Source organism: Anser brachyrhynchus, assembly GCF_964034855.1.
Source record: "Anser brachyrhynchus genome assembly, chromosome: 23".
In the NCBI taxonomy this organism is placed as follows: domain Eukaryota; kingdom Metazoa; phylum Chordata; class Aves; order Anseriformes; family Anatidae; genus Anser; species Anser brachyrhynchus.
Window position 1 is genome coordinate 4,605,437 of NC_137716.1, and position 22,138 is coordinate 4,627,574.

Here is a 22,138-nt window from a genome sequence, read left to right on the forward strand (position 1 = left end):
GAGAAGCTTGGAAAGGCTGGGAGCTATCTGGGCACCTGAAAAGCACAAAGTGCAAGGATTTCCCCTCCACGTCAGGCAGTCCCCAGCTCTGGCGTGGCTTGGAGTGACCCCAGGGTTTGCGTGGGTTGCCCAGGCTAGGACACAGCCCTGTCCCCCTGTCCCCTCCGCGGCACACACGTGTCCCATCAGCACCAGGCAGGGCTGCTCAGGGGTGAGCATGGGCATGGCCACAGAAGGGGACGACTCTCCCCTCGTCCTCTGAATTATTTTGGTGTTCTCCGAGCACTGACATCTTTGCAGGATGCTTCTACCCTGGGGAAAGAAGTACAGAAGGAGGAGGTTTATGCCGTGTCTGGGAATTGGGAATATTAGAGCAAAATTCACTGAAAGGAAGGAGGAAAAACATTTACCAGTAGCACACTGCCCTCCACAAGCTTGTTGTTTTTCTATTTATTTTTTTTCTTTTAAGCTCTTGGCTCCAGTTTACCCAAAAGGAAGAAGGAAAAAAAGCCGAAAGAAAAACACGGAGAGCAGCGAGCCCCGCACCACTGCCCTGCGCGGGCTGGCTGGCGGCGAGGCGCTGCCAGGGCCAGGCGCTGCTCACGTCCCCGCGCTTTCCAGCTTAAGCACAAGTGCTTTGTGCAGATAAATTGAAAACCCTCAGCCCTGGAATACTGCCTCATGTAGCGGCGCTGTCAGGTTAGAGAGGGAGCAGCTGCCTATGGAGAAAGAGATAAACAGCGGCAAGGCTGGTCTGCCTTTACGTGTTGAGCTGGAGACAGCTTTCGAATGGGAAAACGCAAAAGTTTGCAACATATGTATTTATTTATATATTACACACCCACGCATACAGCTCCATATATACTAAATACAATTATATAGTCATGCACACAAATACAGAGACACACACAACTGCTGTGCACGGTGTCCCCCTACCAAGCACCAGCCTGAGCAACGCACCACTGAGCCCAGACGAGATCAGACCATGCCGACCCCCATTAACTGCCATTTAATTAATTCTCCTTTTCAATTAACTCCTTTACTTCCCTCCTTTCCCATTTAGGAGTCTCCAAGCCCTCTTTAGCATCCCTCGGTGGAGGCGATGGTGGTGAGGATGGGGCCAACTGGAGCAGCTTCTCGGGGAAGGTCGTGGCTGTTGGAGGGGAGAGAGGATGGGAAGGAGGGCGGCTTCTGGCTCTGTTTTTGCCTTGCGAGCTGGATCACGACAGGGAAAGGCTAACAGCAGAAACGAGATGATTTCCCAACTTCCTCAAGCTTAGATCACTTGCTCACACGCACCCACAATCTAGCCCACGATCTTTAAGTGAAACTGGCTTTTATCATTACTTGTTAATCTACTTAATCAAAATTTCAATTAATGGCAGGGAATTATCATTCCATTTAGCACAGAGAGATTTAAAAAGAAAAAAATAAAGGCAGTGGCAGTCATACTGCACATTCAAGCACTGGGCAGCCTCCGCCTGCATCCTCATCAGCCGGGCGGTGATGACGGGTCTTCCTGGCCCCCCAGCTTCAACCCACCGTGGCTTTTTATAGGCAGAAAGCACCCACCCTGCTGATAGTTTATTTTTTTCCTCCTTCCCTAAATTCCCTGTGTGGGATTTCTCAGTGCTGGCCCGGGATGAAGGGCAGCAGCCCACCCGGTGATGGAGAGGGAGGGGAGGGCGAGCGCAGGAGTGAAGGATGGGGGAGAGGGGGTGGTAGAAGAAGAATCCATTTGTAATTACTGAAATAAACACAAGTCGGGGAGAAATGCAAATGCCTCATGTTGTGAATTACTTGACAGAAGAAGTGACAGCTTTTTATTAGGGTGATAACAGCGAGGAGTTTTAAAATAGAATAATCGGTGCAACAAAAGCAATTTTCATTCTGAATTTTCATTTTAAATGGATGATCTCGTTTTAATCAAGGGAGTCATCACAAAATGCTTTTAATTACCAAAAGTCAAGAGCTATATTGTAATTTTAATGTCTACTTTCAGCCTGGTGATTAGATTTATACAAAACGTTGGTGGGGTGGGAAGGTTGTTGCGCCATTCCTGATTTCTGCCTTTTTCCCCTCAAATGAGCACAAGATCTGAATTTACCATTCAAAAAATTAAAAGCCTTCTTGTAAAGTGCATTCACCTTGCCAACAAATACAGAATGGGCTCGGAGCAGAAGATATTTGTTAAAATCTGGGTTTGTTTATTTTCTTCCCCTATCTCCTTCTGTGTTATTTGAAGCAGCTGAGCTGCTAACACGAAGTTTGACTTTTTGTGCTTTTAAAGGCATTCTGGGAAGCTGCCGTAAGCTGAGATTGGACTACTTCCCGCAGACTCAGAGAAGGATCTGCATCCACCATCTACCATCATGCCAGTGAAAAGGCTAACTTCAGGCTCACTTCCAAGCACAAAACCCACCTCTTTAGAAGAAAAAATGGCTGAGGCTGTGTGCTTTGTGTTTACGGAGCCAGCTCTCCCCTGGCTCTGCTATGAATTCCTCGGACTCCTACCCGAGATTCAGAGTCACGTTTAGATCATGAGTGCAAACCAGGAACAGGAGAAGCTGGCCTTTTTTTCCCCTGGTGTAACCGCTGAGGGGTTATATACCACGTCCTGCATCTCACCTTCAGGTGCCTTCAAACTCTGAGTATACTGCACCAGCCTCAAAATAAGGAAAGCTGCACAAAACACCTGTTTATTTTATTATTTTTTTTTTTAACTATAAGACTTGAAAAGTCAGTGTAACAGGGCCCTCACATCCTTTGGCTTTATGCGTCTTTCCTTCTCGTGCTGCGCTCTTTGCTCCTTTCATGCTGCTGTTCAGACCAAGCGCGGTGAGAGGGGATGAAAGGCATTTGCAAATGCATTCTCAGAAGAGAATCTGCTTTTTCCCCCCATTTATAAAGCAATTCCTGTTGCTGTGCATTGTTTGCACGCAGGGATTAAAAACGCTTGAAAGCCTGAACCAGAAACGAGATGTCGCATTTCTAAATTCTCCACGAAGGCGTGAACGGAGACAGCACCAGACACAATGCGGAGCCAGTGCTGACATGCACAAACCAGCTCATTATGTGGGAGAAAAACCAGCACCTTTCACCTCCGACAAGCTGGGAAAAAGAAAATCCCCACCAGATAACCTGACCGAAAGCCTCACGAGAGAGGTGCAAGCACACCGGAGTGCCGGGAGCTAATTGGGAGAGCCTCCACCACCCCTGTAGCAGCAGCAGGGGACAAAAAAACATGCTTTTGCAGCTGAATAAATAAAATTCAACAGGAGACTCCTTCCTCATTGTCCTTAATTTCTGCAGCCCCGAACTCAGCCAAAACCCAACCTTGGCATTGTGCTGCGTGGCTGAGCTGCTTTCAGACCTTGCTTTTAGCAGAGCCTGTCAGGCTTGTGCCCACGCCATCCCTTTGGGAACGTGGGACAAGGGCTCCCACGAGGCTGGCTGGAAGCTGTCCCTGCAGTGCTCATGCTGCTGGGACTCAGGGGGGTGAATTCAGGGCTGTTTTCAGCAATCCCAGCCAGGATCCGCCAGCCTCGGTGCATCACGTTGAGGCCTTCCTTGGCCAATGGGTCATATCAGAAGCCATCCCCAAACCCCTCAAATTAAAGTGACTCCTGGGGTTCAGCAGGTCTGCTGCCGTACTGGAACGGCTGGAGTATTTTTCCAGCCCAGGAACAATCATCCCGCCACCACCTGCATTTTTTGGCTGAGAGCTAAGACCATCTTAATGTCTCTATCTATTTTTTTTGAGAATTTAATGAAAGATCCTCAAATACTCAAACAACACAAGTGTCAGGCACGCAAATTAGCTGAGCCTTCAGAGGCCAGCCTTCTCCCTTCATTAATATCAATAACAACCGCGGAGCTTAATTGAGCCACTTTGGAAACCACCTTTGGACGAACACACAGCAGAAGGAGAAACCCAGGCTTGCCACCTCTCCTGCTGCACAACGGCGTGCAGGCTCCCACTGTAGTGGGTTTTCGTGGCAAGGTTTTGGTAGCGGGGGAACGCAGGGGGGGCTTCTGTGAGAAGAATCCAGAAGCTGCCCCATGTTAGATAAGGGCCCCGCTGCTGGCCAGAGCCGGGCCAATAGGTGATGTTGTTTGTGCCTCTGTGAGAGCATATTTAGGAAAGGGAAAAAAAATAAAAATAAAAAAGAACTGCTGGGGAACAGCTGCTGGGAGAGAGAGAGGGGTGAGGAACAGCCTTGCAGGCACCAAGGTCTCCAAGGTGTGGGGAGCTGGGGGTCGGCCTCTTCTCACAGGTAACTAGTGATAGGACTAGAGGGAATGGCCTCAAGTTGCGCCAGGGGAGGTTTAGGTTGGAAATGAGGAGACATTTCTTCTCAGAAAGAGCAGTCAGACATTGTAACAGGTTGCCCGGGGAAGTGGTGGAGCCACTGTCCCTGGGGGTGTTCAAGGAAAGGTTGGACCCGGTGCTTGGGGACAAGGTTTAGTGGGTGACATTGGTAGTAGGGTGATGGTTGGACCAGATAATCCTGAAGCTCTCTTCCAACCTTGATGATTCTATTTTTCTACGATTTCCACCATGAGGAGTGGATTTATGCATCCCGGGATGGGGCGAGAGGTAGGTGCTGCCGCGCACAGCCCCGCGTGCCCCTGTCCATTGCCCTGCATGTAGCTGTGTCTTAGCGTCTTGCTTCCCTGGAGCAGCTCCAGCCCTGCTTCTCGCCGCTTCCCCCATTTCATGCTTGGAATTTAAAAGATCTGTGTATTTATCTGCTGCTCTGTTCAAATTACCAACTGGGCTGTGCTCTCCACGGTCTCTCTGGGAACAGGCAAGATGCTACATGGCCTTTTGATCGAAGCAATCTTTCTGTGGAGGCTTTTTTTCCTTTGCACAGGGGAAAAAATGCAGAATTTTATATATATATATATATTTTTTTTTTTTTCTTATTTTTGCCAAAGAGCATCAACTTGAGGTGAAGTATTTCCCAGTGCTGACAAAAGCTTTGATATTGTAATGCCAAATCCATTGAGCCAAAGCTTTTAACTTTGCATTGTTCTTTTTTTTTTTTTTTTTTAAATATTGGATTTGTGACGTTTGTCCTCCTTCCTCTTGCCTGCGATTGATCCTCCTGTCCTATTTATCTCCTCCATCTCACTGGGCCGTGGCCTCAAGCCCACTGGAGACGTTGCATTGATTGCCCAGGATTTTGGATGAAGCCAGCCAGTTATTTTCCCTTCCCCTCTTCACCTCCCTTACCTGTTGCTTGTTCTCTAACCAGGTTGATTTTTTTTCTAGATTCAATTGACCAGAAAACACATCCCACATTTGGGAAACAGGGTCAAGATTAGTTAAAAAATATACGTATATTTTGTATTTAAATAGTTACTTCTTGAGTCAAAATTGTTCCTCAGCATTTCCAAAACCAACATTCCCCATTTGAGAACATGACAAGTTTCACCTAGAAATTAATTGTGAAGCTGCTTCAAAACCTGGTGGGAATTCTTTCTTTTCCACTTACAGACAACAAACCAGCTTGTTTTTCTCCACCTGACTTTTTCCCTCACCAAAAAACAAACCTCAGGTCGGTTGTAAATGGTGCTCCCATCCAAAACTTGTGCAACGTAGGCACTGCTTGGGGAACATCGGTGCCCGTTTTGGGGTCTGTCCCCGACCTGGGGGCTGACGGCCCAGGGGACTGGCCACCCCCATCCCTGTCTACAAGCACTGCTCTGCAGGAGTGAGAGCTCTCACAGCACTTGGCCTTGGCTGTTTCTAAGTTAACTGCTTATTTTCTCTGCTTTTCCCTTCAGTCAACAGAGAGGGACTGTCTCCTTCGGAAAACGATTGCGAACGCCAAAGCTAAACTTGCTGTGACAGATTAACACAAGCTCCGTCTGGAAAAAGCATAAAAACACCTCTGCAAAGGTGGTCGCTGCAAAGTTTGGCTGGAAGCAAATGCAATCCAGACCAGGCGGCCTTCAGCATCTAACTGCGGGGCGAATGGGCGCGAGGATTACTTGGAGACTGGCAACAGCCCGTACGTAGAGATTTGGTGTAGAGGATTAAAGCTTAATGAGGGCTTTCAGCATTGAAATCATTTAAAAGACTTTCAGTGAGAAAGAAAAGGAAGAAAGTTTCAGGGTCCTTTCCCCATTCACACCCATGGCCTCTCTCATCGAGGCATTCACGCTCTTCACCCGTTTAGGGTCATTTCGGGATGAGGAATTACATGATGGAGGTATTGCTTTCCAGCCCTGAGTCCCTGCACGTGCTTTGCTTCTGCCCCAGGGCAGATTTTTGCTTATGAGACCACCCTGATATCCCTCACAAATACTGGGTAATGCAGGCCAAGCCATTTGAGCACTTTACCTCACAAGTTTGGGCCCCGCAACCCTCCAGGATCACATGTAAAAAAAAAAAAAAAAATCAAAACAACGACAAGCAACCAAACATTTGTTTAAAATGGGGAGACACAGCAATAAAGTTCTCAAAACCCAGCAATTATGGATTACACTGGCTACAGGGAGGAGCAGCTCCATGCTGCTGGACAAACCCTACAGAGCCTTGCCTCGAAAACGCTTTGGAGATGGGAAGCAAATTACTCGCAAGCTGACCAGGGAACCTGCGATACAGGTCTCCCCCAGCTGCTTTCTGACCACTTCAGGACTTAATTAGCATTAAAGGCCGTAGGAAGTCTGAAGATTATTTAATAGAGAATGTAGTGGTAGATATGGCCTGAAGAAAAAAGGAGAAAAAGAGGAAGCACCGAGTCTGTGCAGGTGACTACAGCTTTACTGCTTCGTTACCAAAGGGAAAACTTGGGTGGGATTTTTTTCCCCCCTACTCCTGCCCCAAATGTCAAGGTATCACAGATTTTTCAATCCTGAAATTAGGACAAAGTAAAAAAAAAGTCATAGCCCTCCAAACAACCTGGGGAGATGTTGGCCAAGATGTGTTGGTTTTACTCTGGCAGGTTTTTGTGAGCTTGCACGATCATTTAAAGCAGAACTCGATCCGCTAAGAGGCACAGCGAGGCCGTTAGTCCAAGGTACAGGTGCGGTGAGAGCAGCTGTCTGCAGAGCTCTGAAAGACCTTCTGTGGTCTCTGCCTCTGCTGGCAGTAATTAACTCAGAACTGCAATCTGAAATTTGTAGTAATATGAAGGCACTGAAGTCCAACCCTTTCCAAAAAATAAAAAAATAAAAAATGGGGGGGGGACGATGACTTTCTGTTAATTTACCCAAAGTAAAATCCGGAGAGATGTGGATGACTATTTACAGAAACAACCAAATGAACCCAAATTTTCCCCTCTGGCTCCTGCTTGGCTGGAACATCCCCTTCCCAGCACCACAGCTGTCCAGATTCAGCACATCGCAAGCAGCTGAGGGCTGGGATGTGCCCCCTGCCTGCGGGCAGGATACGGCCCTCACTCACGGCTCCGCTGTGCCACGGTGCAGCCAAGATCCTGTATTTTGCCATCAGTGATCAGCTATAAAATATACCCCTGGGGTTCGCATTCTAATTTCTGTTTGACCTTTAAAGAACAACTCTAATTGACAGCCAATTTCTGTCTTATTTTATGACAGCTTTCGCTGTACTGTCAATCACAGGTAGAGTTGTTAAGGAGAAAATGAGGCGGGCGGTGAGAGCCTTGACAAAGAAAAGCCAGCCCATAACAACATCAGGAATTCCTCTCATCACTGTTTTCCAGCTGCTGAAAATGCCACCAAAGGTGTTCATTGAGATGAAACTTTTCTAAGCATCCGTAGCCAAGGCTTCACTGGGAGGCAGGAGGAAAGCAGCTGCGTCGCGGTGCTTCTGGAGGGATGGATGCTGACCCCAACCCATGGCCCAGGTGGGATGACGGTGGCGGTAGGAGGTGGTTGAACGCAGAGGATCCTGTCCCAGGGAAATGGTAATGAAACGTGGGAAAAGAGGCAAGGAGTGGAGAGGTGCGGGTGGGAGAGCACAGAGCATCCAGGAGCCGCATTCGGATGCCTGGGAGTGAAAGAGAAGCACTCAATGCACTTTGTGCCGGGGATGAAATCAACTTTCATCCAACGCTTCTCCCTGACAGCTGCTCTACACTCCAGCAGCATTATTCCACAATTAGTCCAAAGGCATATATGCTTGGCTCTAATTAGCTTCTTATCACCCCCAAAAAGCACAAGCATGGGAGCTGCTGGCTCAGAACAGGACCCTGCATCCAGGCAGAGTGGGGCTGCTGGAAAAGCATCCTCATCTTGCCGTGAATCGATCATTCGATCATCATTCGATCGCCGTGAAAACAGCACCGGTTTTGATCTGATAAAACCTTGGAAAGGCTGAAAGAGCCACCTAATTAGCAGGAGGACACAGGTAGTTAGCTGTATTAGATCCTGTTCGAGAGGGCTGAATCCTGCCTATGTGCTGGGCCACCCCAGCTCCCATCCCTCTGTCTCCATCCACATGGGGCTCAGCCACCAGCAGACTTCTTGGCTTACAATATCGTACAGCCAGCTGAAAACACGAGGTCTGCTTCACCCAAAACTCGTGCGACCAACGGCAAAGGCGTTTGTCACTCTTCCCCCCTCTGAAACTGGGAAGCTTAAACAATATGCATCATTTATGCACCTAGAGAAGCAGAGAAAATCAGAATTGAAAACAGACTGGTGCCTCTGTCTGCATGTGTCTGCATGAAATATTCAGCACCAACTCTGAGTCCTGCTGTGTGTCAGGGCTCGGGAGCGCTGCATCTCCTTGCTCCGCAATCAGAAACCATGACAGCCCACCAAAAAATAACAGCTGCGTGGCGCAACAGACACCATTTCAGGTCAACTGCTAGGATGAAGAGGTGTTTCGAAGCCTCTTCAATATTTAAACCGAGAATGAGACACATCGAGACCCAGTTGCTAATGGCTTCTTGCCTTGCAGTGCCACAGTAACACCAGGAAATTGGAAGACTTGCTGGGATTGCTCGAGATAGTCAGGAAGGGCAAGGGAAGAAGTGCTGTCTGCTGTAATTGCTAGATCTCCAGATCTGCTCCGCCTGGGACTGCAGCCAGACAGGGACAGGGAGGAAGATGTAGGCTGACTCCCGAAAAAGCCAGGCGGCAAACGAGCCCTACCTGGGTGGGCCAGACCCTGCTTTAGGAACCGCCTGAGCAGCCTTGTCTCTTGGGATAATGGCGAGCAAGATCTGGTCTTTCAAACACAGAGATGACAAGCCAAATCCTCTAACCTTCCCTGGCTGCTTACGAAAGCTTTGAGGCTTCCCCAGGTGCCTTGCTGGGGTGGAGCAATCGCAGGAATCTTGGCAAAACCTTCCTGTGCCAGGTGATGCCTGGAGTGTGGCAGCAGCAAAAGCAAACAGCCCCCCGAAACTATCCCATCGTTTTCAAGATGAGTTGGCTGCTAACTCGCCCCAGGAAGAACCAGACTGGCACCTTCTTGCTGCTGGTGCCCAGCAGTGACTGGGAATGAAGACGGGTAAAAGAATCAGTGAGCCACCAGGCTCCTGTTGAACTTGTATGAGCTGAATACAGATTAAATGCCAACCCTTTGGTGTAGCCTCCACTACGTACAGATCACAGCCCAACTGGGAGCAGCGAGTGCAATGCATCGCTGGCATGAACCACCACTGCTGGTACGTGGTGTGGGGAGCCCGTGCCACAACCACAACTGCAGTGACGGCACTTGTACGGAGACCGCCGCGCCTGTGAGCTGCTTCCACCCCACCGGTGCTCCCAGCCAGGGCCGAATCTCCTCCACTGCAAGTGGTTTCCAAACGGTGGGCAACGAGGTTGGGTTTGGGGTTGAAATTTGCGGCCGTCTTTTCATCCTCTCCTCATCAGCTTTGTATCCGCTCCCAGTTCTGAGAGGAGTTTTTACTGCCCTTGTCTCCTCCTTGCGTTCGGAGTCCTTCAGAGCGGACAGGAGCACTAAAAATAAAATCACCTGTCAGGTTTCCCAGTTTTTACAAACAAAATGTCCTTTACAAAAACGTAACGAGTAAAACCCTCATATTGTGTGTGCTTATTCACATAAAATATTTAGAAAGCTCCTAATGTTTTTATGGCTGTAATTAATCTTGTGTCATGTGGGGGGAGAACAGCACGTAAAAAAGCCCACTCTGGCGGCAGGCGGGAGCTTCGGCATCCCAAGGCAAACCCACAGCGTGGCTGCACTCCCAAGGGCCTTCCAGGGGTCCCGACGGGGCCATGGAGGCTGAGCAGTGCCTGTGTCGTGCTGCCTCTGCAGCAGGGGCGCTCCTGCCATTTGCAGCAGCTTTGTACTCCCTGTACAGAGCTCGGTGGCACAGCCAGAGAGGGAACAGGAGCTCCATGGATGCTTCCCTCTGGGGAAAGCTGACCCCAGAAGACACACGCTCTTTTTTACGTTGGAAACAGTGGTGGATTTTAGGGAAAGATCCCTGTAAGTTCACTGCAGTTGTCTGGAGGGCTCCGATGAACACGCACATAAACTGCCACCGGTCAGAGACTTCTGGCCCTACTTGCCTTGCCGGTAGCTTCTTTGATGGGAATGCTCCCAGAGGAAGGATGCTTCAAATCAGGGCCAGCCCTTGTTATCCACAGGGTCTCACCGAAGAGGAACTTCTGGCCGAGCTGCAGGAGGTCATGGCTGGGCAGCACCCAGCAAAGGAGGTGACAACGGGTGGGCACGTCAGGGCCAGCTGCATGTCAGGGCCAGATCCTGGGCTGATGGGGAGGCAGGGCTGCTGTTCCTGCGTACTCAAGTTTATTTATCATTAAAGCACGGAGAAGCCTGGCCCCTCGCACCATAGGAGCTTGCAGTCAAAGCCCAGGATGAGAGACACATTGGCCTCAGCAGAGTAAAGCATTTAACTGGCGTAACAAAGAAGAATGTACTTGACATTTCAATCTTGATCCTTGCACTTCTAAACCGCCCTTTAGAGGCAGAAGGTAATGGGTGAAGTACAGGGCTGCTCCTGGGGACCCACCTGCCTGTAGAGCAGAGGCACTGCGATGCGACCTGGTACGGCTCAGGGACGGCCCAGCGAGGCACCCAGGCACAGAGGAGAGCAGAGGTAAGGGGGAGCCTTGGTTTCCTTTCCTGGGGGGATCAGGGTGTCTGTCGAGGCTGGGAATTAAGGTCCAACACGATGCATCCCCACCGCTCACCCCCAGACTCTGCTTGGCCAGCGGGGCACATGGAAGGGGGGTGCTCCCACCGACAGTGCGAGGCCAGGGTGCCCTGCCAAGGCTGCTTTACGAGTTTGTAAATACCACGAGCACCATGCAGATTTATACCCCTGCTCATTATTCAAAGCCATCTGGGCTCTAACCATCCTCCTCAATGGAGCAGGACGAGTTCAGGTTCAGCACACGTGGCCCGAATGTGAAGCTGTCACATGCAGCCAGAGGTGCAAAGGGTCGGAGAGGAGAACATGCAAGCAAGGTGAGCAATGGGTAACAAAACCCAGCACTCAGTAGGGTTGGGACTACAGGGGGAGGGACAGGTTTCTGCGTGGGCTGCATGAAATTTGGGAGTGGGGTTCAGCCAGCCCCTGCGCTGGACCCCCAACTGTTATCCCACCAGTTCCCATCCCCAGCCACCTCCTCAACTCCTGTGCATTTCTGCACAAGCTTTTTTTTTTCTTCTTTTTTAATTTAGTTGACTTTCAAAGTAGCTGAACTGCCAAGACTGCCCATTTTGCCTGCAGATGCTCTGCATTGGCTGCCTCCAAAACTCTTTAAATAGCCACAGCTAAATCACAGTTCTGTCAGGCGATGCTCTATTTAACAGAAGCTGCCCGTCTCGCGCAGCAGCCGCGGCCCAGGAATCTCCTCCCGAGTCCATTTTCTCAGTGAGTGGCAGCAATAAATAAAAGCCAGCCAGTTGGTCCTTGAAATGCAACCACGGCCTCTCGCTTGATTACTTCTACCCAGGATTTTGCCAACCGCGGTGCAATCTCCTGCAAACGCCGCCTCCCTCCGCCTGCCGCCTCCCCGGGATGGATGGATGGATGGAGGAAGCAGCCGGGTGGGATCACACACGGAGCGGGATGCGAGCGGGTGCAGAGCAGCGAAGGGAGTTGGAGGAGGCTTTTTGAGAAGGATGTGCCCAAGCCAAAGCCTCCTGCCCTTGAGTTGCACAGCGAACGCAAGGGTCCTGCCCTGGAAAGCTCCCGGGTCATTCTCGCAGGAGCAAGGAATGCTCCCCCCCGCCTTGGCCGGGCTCCAGGGTAGTTAATTGCATTCTGCCTGCCCAACGTTAATTAATTTGGTGTCGTGCAGAGCCCGCTGTGCTGGGTGCATCTGGGAAAAAAAAAATAAAAAAATCCACTGGCTCCCACACCCAATAAATAAGAGAGGGGGTGGGAGGCGGCGGGCTCCAAGGTTCCGCACCCGGATGCTGGGGTGCTGGGCAGCCGCCTCCATCCCAGGATGAGGAGATTCTTGTCAGCACCCAGCCCTCCGTTAGCTCTGCTGCTCATTTGCTTTCACCTCCAAGCAAACGGATCCCAGGCACGCATGAAGGTCACCTCCAGGTTGCTCCTTGCATCTGCATTCTGGTTGGATTTTAGGAAATTTTTAGGATTTTTAGGAAAAGTATCCTCACCGATACCTTACCGATGCCTCACTTGCGGTTGGGCACTGGGATGGGCTCCCCAGAGCAGAGGTCATGGCACCAAGCCTGCCAGAGTTCAAGAAGTGTTTGGACAACACTCTCAGACATAGTCTGATTTTCAGGTGGTCCTGTGTGGAGCCAGGATTTGGACTCAATGATCCTTGCAGCTTCCTTCCAACTCGGGATATTCTGCAATTCTGGGGTCTGCTCCCAGGGCGGAGGATGCTGATCTCGGCAGGGAAAGGTGCTTCAAGAACCAACAGAAGGACAGCAGGAGCCGGGTACAACCGGCCTCTGGGCAGTGCCAGACTGGGCTCGCAAAAAGGTCCATGAGATCTGGTGTGGCTGCAAGACCCGGGGGTGTCTTGGGAACCAGGAGCACCACAGACATTTGTGCTGCAGCAGGAAATCTTCTTTAACGATTGTGCAATTGTTGGGTGGGCAGGTGGGCATTGCTGCAACTCCGTCTTATGCGCCCTGAATGAAACAACCTGCAGATCAGAGCTGGGAAGGCAAAAAACCTCCAGAGATCCACAGGAAGCCTCTTACAGACCGAGGGGTCAAAAACGCTGGTGGAAAGCAAGCCACAGGTACGCATTTCCAGAAAGGTGCCCTCAAGGAGATCGCAGATGCACCGCTGAGGTCTGGGATGATCCCTACCCCCTGCGAAAGCCCTTGCTGCAGCGATACCTTCGCTCCAGCTACGGATTTCTCCAGGCAATGCTTGCAGAAGGAGCTGCCAAGAGAAACTCATCCCGTCCAGGCAGCAAACCCACGAGGGCTGAGGCATCGCTCGGTGCGGAGGCAGCGCCGGAGTGGCCCCAAGCTCACGCCTCCCCTGCAGGGTTGTTTTTGGAAGGCAGAGCTGTGGTGGGAGAGCCCCTGCTCGCACAAAGAACAGATGCTGGTTATTTTAAACCCTACTGTTAACTCATTAAAGCAGCTGTCTGCCGTCCCCCAAAGACAGCCGAATTAGGATTCGACTCAACCAAGAGCACAACGCACAAAACGTGGCCGCACGAAACGCCAACGAGCCCACTCCCACCAAGCCGAGCCAGCGGGCTGGGGGGCTTGGGGAGAAAAGTGGAGGGAGGCAAAGCAGCGAGCGAGTCTGCCTCTGTGTGTGGTTAGAGCCCAGGTCCGCTGTTCCCCCAAATGAGCAAAAATCCTGAGCTGTGTCTTGAGTTGGATTTCTCTTTCTTTCTAATTCTTCCAGTGATAATTTTTTGGATTCACAGCTGGGATCTCCATCACCTCCTCCCAGTCTTGGTGCTGATTTCCTGACCCACATCTCCCTCCCTGACCTGGCCAGTGGGAGAAGGAAGCCCCTTTACTGCACAAAAGGTCACAGCCAGATCAAAGACACCTGGGCACGGCCACAGTGGGTGGCAATGTCACATATGGGGACAAGAGACACAAAGCACGGAGATGGACACGCAGCACATCAGACGCGCTGCATCCGCTGTACAGCACACAGCTCCTCATCCCTGCGTGACGGCAGGGTGCTGCAGCACATCGGGGTCACCCAGCACCCAAAGCCCTCGAGTCCCCTCGGCCTCAAGGCGTCTGGGGACAAAGGGAAGAGCACTGGGAAACCAGCACTGGGAAACCAGCCCAGCCCAGCCTCTGTCCCCGAGATGCTCGGGCGAGTAGGACGCTTGTTCCCTGCATGGCCAGAGGTAGCAGCACAGTCACAGCATCTCCCATCGCTGGGAGCGCGTCTCGTTCAGGATCAGTTAATAGTTAAAGGATCCAGGTGATTATTTCAGACCTCCTGCGAGTGACAGCAGACCGCTCTGGAGCGATTTGTAATCTAACAGAGACATTAACCTTTTAAAGCACCTCCCGAGCTCCCTGGGGCTGTCGAGGCACGGTCTATTGTGCAGGGGAACAAAGAGCCCTGGTTATTACTCAGGAGTGAATGGCAGGGATGAGCTTTACATAAGCGAGATCAATAAAAATATATCAACAGCCCACGCAGGGCACGGGGAAGAGGTGGAGGGGAGAGGGCTGGGAGGAGACGCGGCGCTGACCAGCTGGGGCACAGCATCGCAGCACTTATTGAGGAGTAGATGAAAAGAGGCTGATTGGGCTTTTAATCTCTCCGCTCGAGGTCCCCAGGGCCGAATAGGCTCTTTGCTTTAGTGCTAGCAGGGACCGTGTGCTCCAGGGGCTGCCCCTTCCCCAGGGCTGGGCTGGGGGCCGAGCGCTGCTCCCCGCAGCAGGAGAACCACAGCTGCATCCCGCAGCAGAGCCAGGATGCGCTGCCCACACGCAGTGAGTTTGGTGGTCTTGGCTTTGCTCCCGTCGCATGCAGGCATCCCACGAAGCTGGTGCTGACAGGTTTTATGAAAAGGAGTGAAAGGACGGAGCGGGGAAAAGACAAAAAAAGCCTGAATTTCTGCAGGGATCTTCTGGACGCACAGGGATTGATGCCGCATTGATGAGGCAGCCCCATAAGCAGGGGAGCTCGGGGAAAGGCTGTTCTATTTCTGGCCGGGACTTTCCTGTCGGGAAAGCACGCAGTGCCGAACGCAACACGTGCAGCAGGGGAAGCAGAAGGTCCGCAGCCCTTCTGTGGTTGCGCAGCGAGTCTGACACCTGAGGACAGACCCCACAGCCAGCGTGAGGTCCCCAAATCTGCCCTGACAAAGCTTCCAGATGGGGGGGACAAGGCAACCTGTTTGGGGACCAAACTGGTGCCACCACCCCTCGGAGCCGCAGCGAGCAGGGGGTGCCTCTGATCACCCTTTCACTGTGCAGGGTGTTGCAAAAACACCTTGGAGAGCTCGGAGCTGCCTCGTTACACGTGGGAGAGGAGGATCCGTCCCTTCCCACCAGCAGCCGAGCTCCGCATCCCGCCTGCTATCGGCGAGCGGATCAGGAGCAGGCAAATCAACGCACGCGGCGCAGCCGCTTGCCTGCGCCAATTTCCCCGAGTGGGGTTGTTATCTAAATCAGATTAGAGAGGCAAGAAAGCCGCAGCGGCAGGTACAGCGAGCGGAGGAGGCCACCAGACTGGAGCGAGAAGGCGATAACGGCGGGGGCTCGGACATTTTGAGGAGCCTTTCTCCAAATTGCTTTGTAAAGCATCCTCCCCCAGCCACGGCTGGGTGCTTACCGAGGGGATTCCTTCCTGCCACAACCTGCAGAGCAGGGCCAGGGCTGGGGAGCAGGTCCCCAGTGCTGTGGGCGAATTAAGGGCAGCCCTTAACCAAAGCAGCCTGCAACCCCCCGATTAACAAGCAGGTTGCACCCTCCTCACCAGCACTACAGGTCACTCACACCAATAACACCACCAAAATCAGTACAGCCCTGTGAGGGAACTTGGTTTTAGTACAAGCTGTTACAATCCTTTTGAGTAACATTAATTTTATTCATATACCTAAGAAATGCAGATAGAACTGCTGAAGCTTTGGTTCCTGCCTGACCCTTAAGGCAGGAAAATATTCAGTTAACATCTTGGACATCCAGCCAGACCACACATTGTTGGGCTCCTATTTCTTATTTTACATGCTGAAATATACTAAGTGGAATTCAAAATAAGAGCTGTATTTCAAAAAATGATATGCAAAAGCTTCTTTACTGACAGATACTTAGCGCGCTTTGATTTGCTTTTCCTTGGGAGCCCTCTCAACGATTATTTCTCCCCAGCAGCGTCACTCTAACTTCCAAACTGAAGCAAACAAATGGCTCATTCCTCACCTCTGGTCAGGAGCCATCCCAGGAGGGTTCCTTCAGCTTCTCAACAAACACCCACTCGGCTTGTGCCTGCAAATTTCACCCCAGCCCCACAGACCATGGAGCAGATGTTGTTCATCAGCATTAATGGCTCAGGTGCACCAAAAAAAGCGGCTCTGCTCCATTGGAGGCCTCCATCCCCTTCACCTGGTGTATAGGAAATTGGGGGGTGTTTGGTGAGGGTTTCCCTCTGAATCTGAAGTTTGTTTTGTGGCGATGCCATGGGGCCGTGTGCCTGTTCCCGAGCTCCACAGTGTCCCCACCACCATCCGGGACAGGCTGTCGTGGTCTCTCTGATCCCCTCTCACTTCAAGAGAAATAACAACAGCCACACACGCAGCCTTTTGGGTCTTTTCCACCCTTCCTTTTTGTTCATCACCCTGCAAATTTCACAGGAGCTGCCATTTCCAGATGATCGCCTGGTGGGTCTCCCCGTGGTGGCACGCTTCGTGCTGAGATGTGATGTGACTGAAGCCATAAAGGGCTTTTTTGTAGCTGTCACTGTGGATAAGAGCACACAGAGGAAGGATTTATGTGTATTTTCTGTCCTCCTTCACCCCGCTACCTCCTCCAAGCTCCAACTGTTCAAGCCAGAGCTTCAACTTAATTACACACCGCCGGGCTAAGAGTCTGGTTTAGGAATCAGGCACGGAGGGACGTGTTTTGGGTCTCTGCCAGCAGCGAGGGAGGAAGGGGGGATAACCCGACTTCACCAGGGGAAGAGAGGGTGAAGCTGTGGCTGTTGGTGCTCCATCGGGCTTGTTGTGGTGGTGGAGAGCCGTCGAGGCCCACGAGGTTTTTTGGAGAGTCACCCTAATAACAGGTGTTTGGCAAAGCTGAGCTTCCAGCCTCAAAACGCAGGTGGCCTCCTGTGCACACACGGTGGTGCTGCCCCTTCTCCGTGTGAATTCGCTCAATGAGGTGACCGTGTCTGGTGTAAGGCTGCCAGGGAAGATCCTGCCTGCACAGCAGTGGGCAATAATCTGACAAATCATCTCCAGACCAGAGCAAGAGGCTCCCCAGCAGGGGTGTCAACAGGGAGAGGTTAATCCCCCCAGGCCCAGTGCTGCGTGATCTGGAGACACCGACCTTCATGGGCTGCATCCCAAGCATGAGCACCCGCACCAGGAGCTGGCCAGGCTGTGAGCAGGCAGCAGGGGTCTCCTTTGCTCCCCCATTAACCCTAAGGGACTCCCTGCAAGGCATCACACCACTCTGTGCCTCCATTTCCCTATTCGCAGTACAACTTGTCACCGTCAAGCAAATAGAGATAGAAAAATAGAGAGTCTGTTAAATATTTGCATTTATTTCTCTGCTGCTGACATCCAGTTGCTTCTGCTTCAGCCAAGCTGCGACTTTAACCGGAGCAATTCAGACTTGCAGAGAAGCAAGCTGTGGTTAAAGGTGATCTTTGAAATACCCCACCAGCAAAGGATCCAAAGAGACGTAATCCAATCCAATCCAATCTGCCAAAGCCATCTCCCCGACGTGTAGATTTAATGGAGTTTAAAGGCAGAAAGGCTTGGCGTAATCTTCTCAAGCCGCGTTTCTGCACGGTGGGGTGGAGGGAGGGAGGGCAGGGGACTGCGATCCTCCGGGCTGCGAGAGCTGCGTGAGAGTTCCCGGAGATGAAAGATAAAGGCAGTGCGGACGGTGGTTTGTGGGATTTGGAAGTGTTGTTGGGGAGATATTGCGAAGCCCTGACTCGTGCATAGGGTCCCACCGCACCTTGACCTCCTTATCCCAACAACTGGTCCCAGTTCGCAGCACAAACTGGGACCAAAGGTCACGGCTGCTGGAGCGCAGCCGTACAGCAGCTTCTCCAAACCAGCCCCCTGTGCCAACACACATCCTGCTCTAAATAGAAATGGGTTTTACGTTTTCTTCGACCCATGTTCTCCTTCTTTTTCCCCCTTCTTGTCTCCTCCAAAGGGCGGACCTGGAAACGCCACCTCGGGGCCCACGCCGAGCCCAGGGCTGGCGGTGCACCCAGGGTAATTCACAGGCTTGGCTTACGTCTGCTCTGACGAAGCTGAACAAAAACGAGCTCTGGAGGATTTTAATTTTCAAAGCTTTAGACGAAAAGGATTCATTTAAAGCCTTTAAAAGATTTAGCCCACTTCGCAGTTCCTTCCAGAGATCGGTGTTGTGCTCTTTAAATAGGAGACATGTTTTAAAGCTCCTGCCATCATTTATTAAATTAGCCTCAGACTTGCAAATGCAGCTCTGCCTTATTGAATCTTGTAATATTTATTTGCCAAGTTGTGATATTTGAAATTGTGCACGCTACACATATTGGGGAGAGAGGGAAGTGACGGGAAAGGCGTGAGGGGACGGGGGAAGGAAACCACTTCTACTGTAAATTGTATAAATACATTTGCACATCCCAAGAGGGGTAGGGAAAAGGTATTGTAATTAAAATGACTGCCAGGGTATTTTAAACAAGGGAGAATAAATAGACTTTTCTCTGCATGGCACAGGCTCCTTTAACTTGGAAACTTCGTGACAGAAGATGATTAAAAATATCTTATGGCGTGTCTGAAATCTGCAAGCTTTGATGAGAAAAATGTTCTTGGGAATGAAAGGAGATCAAGTGAAGGAGGAACAGTCTCCTACACAGTGTTTTATAGGCCCAATTCATGACTGCAGATGTCGCAGAAAATAATAAAAAAAAGCCTTTTTTTTTTTTTCCTTGCTACCTAACAGAGCAGGAGAAAAATCCCCACAGGACTCCTCAAGTGAGAAGCTCCCGTTCCTCCAGCTCTCAGAGCAGCGACGCTTCGTACCGGTGCGATGATGCTCCGGGAAACCACGGCAATGGCAGGGATGGGGCCGCAGCCCCACGGGCTGGCCTGGCTTCATCCTGAGCTGCCGGGCTGGAATCGCATCCTGCCTGCTCCCATACACCTCTTATCTCGGCCTGAGCGAGATATCCAGGCCCCAGTGGGTTGCTCTGCCCTCAAGTTGCTCCTGGCAGAAGCAGCAGCTCCTTCAAGGGCTGGCTGGAGAGGGGCCGATATCTGGAAGCAAACAGGCTGGCAGCTTTTCCCCATGCCCAGCCAGCTTCCCATCCAAGTGACTGGGCTTTAGCAACGCTGCGGGGTCAAAACCTGGCCCACACTGCTCGTATCACCCCAAAATCCCCCCCCTGGAACCCTGGGGGATTTTGCAAAGCTGATGAAACTGCTCAGCACAAGGGCAGCTGAGTTTTGAAGGGTTAAAGCCGCGGCTTGCGAGAGGCAGCAGCGCTCCTGCTCCGTGAGGGAGACAGCTGGGACCAAGGGGCTGGATGTGCCCGGGATGGCAGGGAGCATTTCGGGAGCCAGAGCCGTGCCGCAAGCTGCGCTCCTCGCCGCTCGGCTGGGCAGGCTGGAAAGGCTCCAAACACGTTTGCCTTCCTTTTGTTTCGGTTTTGCAAAATTCACTACGAAATCGCTTTCCCTTAGGAAGCAGATCGATTAAAAGAGAAAAAAGGAAAAGTGAAAAGAGATTGAAAAGCATCCTCGATCAGAAAGCCTGCATGGCAAATACTCGCCCCATGCTGACAACATCACCGTGGCTTCAGTGTTGGGTGAAATCCCCAGTCACCTCGAGGTGAGCTGGGATAACACCTTGACAAGAGGTTTTCTAAAGACCTAGACCTTAAAAGTTGTGAGCGGCTGATTTGTGAAATGAGCTATTTCAGATCATTTTGAATAGGCTTTCTCTCTTTTTTTTTTTTTCTTTTTTAATGATTCTAATTTTTCTGCCGCTCAGAGCCCCGGCCACGGTAACCACGGTAACTCAGCTTCACAGGCAGAGGGAGTCGAAAAATACAGGAGCACCACCAACAAACACAGAATCTAATCATCTCCCCTAACTGTGACATTAAAAGAGCCGTGTGATGATGCATAGCTGAAATAGAGGATTTCATTAGTGTTCGCTTCAGAAAGCACTTTCCCTCGTATTAGGGTGTGCTCAAATTGGGGCACCTCGGTGCGAAGCGCTGCGCCAGTTACAGCCCCCACCTGCGAGGGTTTTGAGTCCGGCACGATGCGACTGACCCGGAGGAAGGCGAGGAAGCATTAAGCACGCTGCGGAGAGGTGGCCCCACAACTCCCTGACATGGTCTCCTCCTGCCCAAGACACAGAGCAAGGGGGAAGAAAGGAAAATCTGAAGGAAAACGCACGCCAGAGCAAGCGCTGAATCGAGAAGAGCCTGGGCCTCAGTTTCCCCACTCGAGTTAGCTAAAAAGCAGCAAGAGCAGCTCTCTTGCCGGGAGGTGCAAGGCATTGCAAGCCCCTTCCAGAGGGGCTCGGAGCTGCGGTGACAAGTGACTCGGCTGCTGCTGGCTGACGGCAGCTGTGGGAGAAAAACAGGCAGCATCTGGGCTTGCTGGCTGCTGGCACAGCTCCCCATTGCTCCTGGGCTTCAAAACCTCGGGATAAACCTCCCTCCTCACCAGTGAGGCCATTAAGCCACGTTTTTCTGTAGCAAATGAACCTTCCCACCCCTGCCTCCATCCATCCCGGTGCTGGGAGACCCTCATGGCCCCATAATCTGCCGACCGGTGAGAGGTGGTGTCTCAGCGAGTCCGCAGGTCTGGCCGAGGGCAAGCAGGGAGCGGAGGCAGGAGAGGCAGAGGGGAAAGGCAGGAGAGGAGCGAGGGAACACATGGGGACAGAGCTGAGGCTGGCAACTCTGTGGCCAGCTCCTGAGGATGAGCCCAGGTGCTGTCCTGCTGCCCCACTCCGCCTGGCACATGCCGGAGCATCGCTCCAACCAAGACAGCCTTGGCACAGGCATCGGCCAAGTTTTCTTGCGGGCCAGTGGATCCTGTTCCTTATCCAATTCCTACACATGCTCCTCCTGGACCCAGATCAGCTCCTCACCTAACAGCCCCCAAGAGAAAGGAGGAGAGAAAGTGAAGAGGAAGGGGCAGAAAGCAGCAGGGGGGAAGGTTAGGGGATGCTCTCTGGCAGGACAGAGCCCAGCGGAGGGTGGCCGCGGTGGGCTGCCGTGAGTGGCAGGACTGGGCAGGAGAAGGAAGGAGGTGATTTCATCTCATACCAAAGAGCTGACAGCTAGCAGAGGATAAAAGCCTGGGAATCCCTCGGCTCCAGCGAGCAGAGCTCTCAGCTGCCAAAAGCAGAAAAGGAGACGGGAAGCTGGGGCTTGAATTGCAGGCTCAGCCTCCTGCCCTGGGTCTTTCCCACGCCAGCCAAAAAAAAAAATAAAACAACACCGAAGAGCGGCACAACCGACAGGCACGACGCCTGGGAAGGGAGCCGGCTGCCAGCAGCCCCGCTCACCCCACTGCCTCCCTCCTTGCCGGCTGCCAGGAGGCTGCGGGGCACCGGGGAGGAGGACGGAGGGAACATCTGCGGCTGCCGAGCCGCACCATCCATCATATGCACGGCTGCTGCTGGAGACGGGGCCAGGCTTTGAGAGCCTCCCTCGCCTCTACCTGGCACCCAGCCAGCCTCTGCAGGGCACAGTCCTTGCTTCGATCCCCAGGGCATCCCCTGCTGCTCGTGGGGTTGGGCCTGCAGAGCCACCCCGGGCTGGCCGTGTAGGCCCTCGCTCCTCGGTGCTATGGAAAGCGGTTCCAGCACAGCGTGGGAGCCTCACCTGGAGCGCTGGGTCCAGTTCTGGGCTCCCCGGCACAGAAAAGCCAGGGAGCTCCTGGGAAGAGGCCAGCGGAGGGCCACAAAGATGATACGGGGCCTGGAGCACCTCCCCTGGGAGGAGAGGCCGAGAGACCTGGGTCTGGTCAGCCTTGGGAAGAGAAGGCCGAGAGGGGATCTGATCGATGTCTGTAAATACCTGAGCTGTGGGAGGCA

At 52.1% G+C, this 22,138-nt stretch overlaps 1 long non-coding RNA gene across 1 annotated transcript; it reads right to left on the reverse strand.

Moving 5' to 3' along the window:
• Positions 1–7,408: 7,408 nt before the first annotated feature.
• LOC308182080 lies at positions 7,409–19,102 on the reverse strand. The gene is made up of 2 exons (XR_013941661.1): positions 16,280–19,102; positions 7,409–15,175 (listed from the first exon to the last, which is right to left on the reverse strand). It is a non-coding gene; the product is annotated as an uncharacterized lncRNA (long non-coding RNA).
• Positions 19,103–22,138: the final 3,036 nt, after the last annotated feature.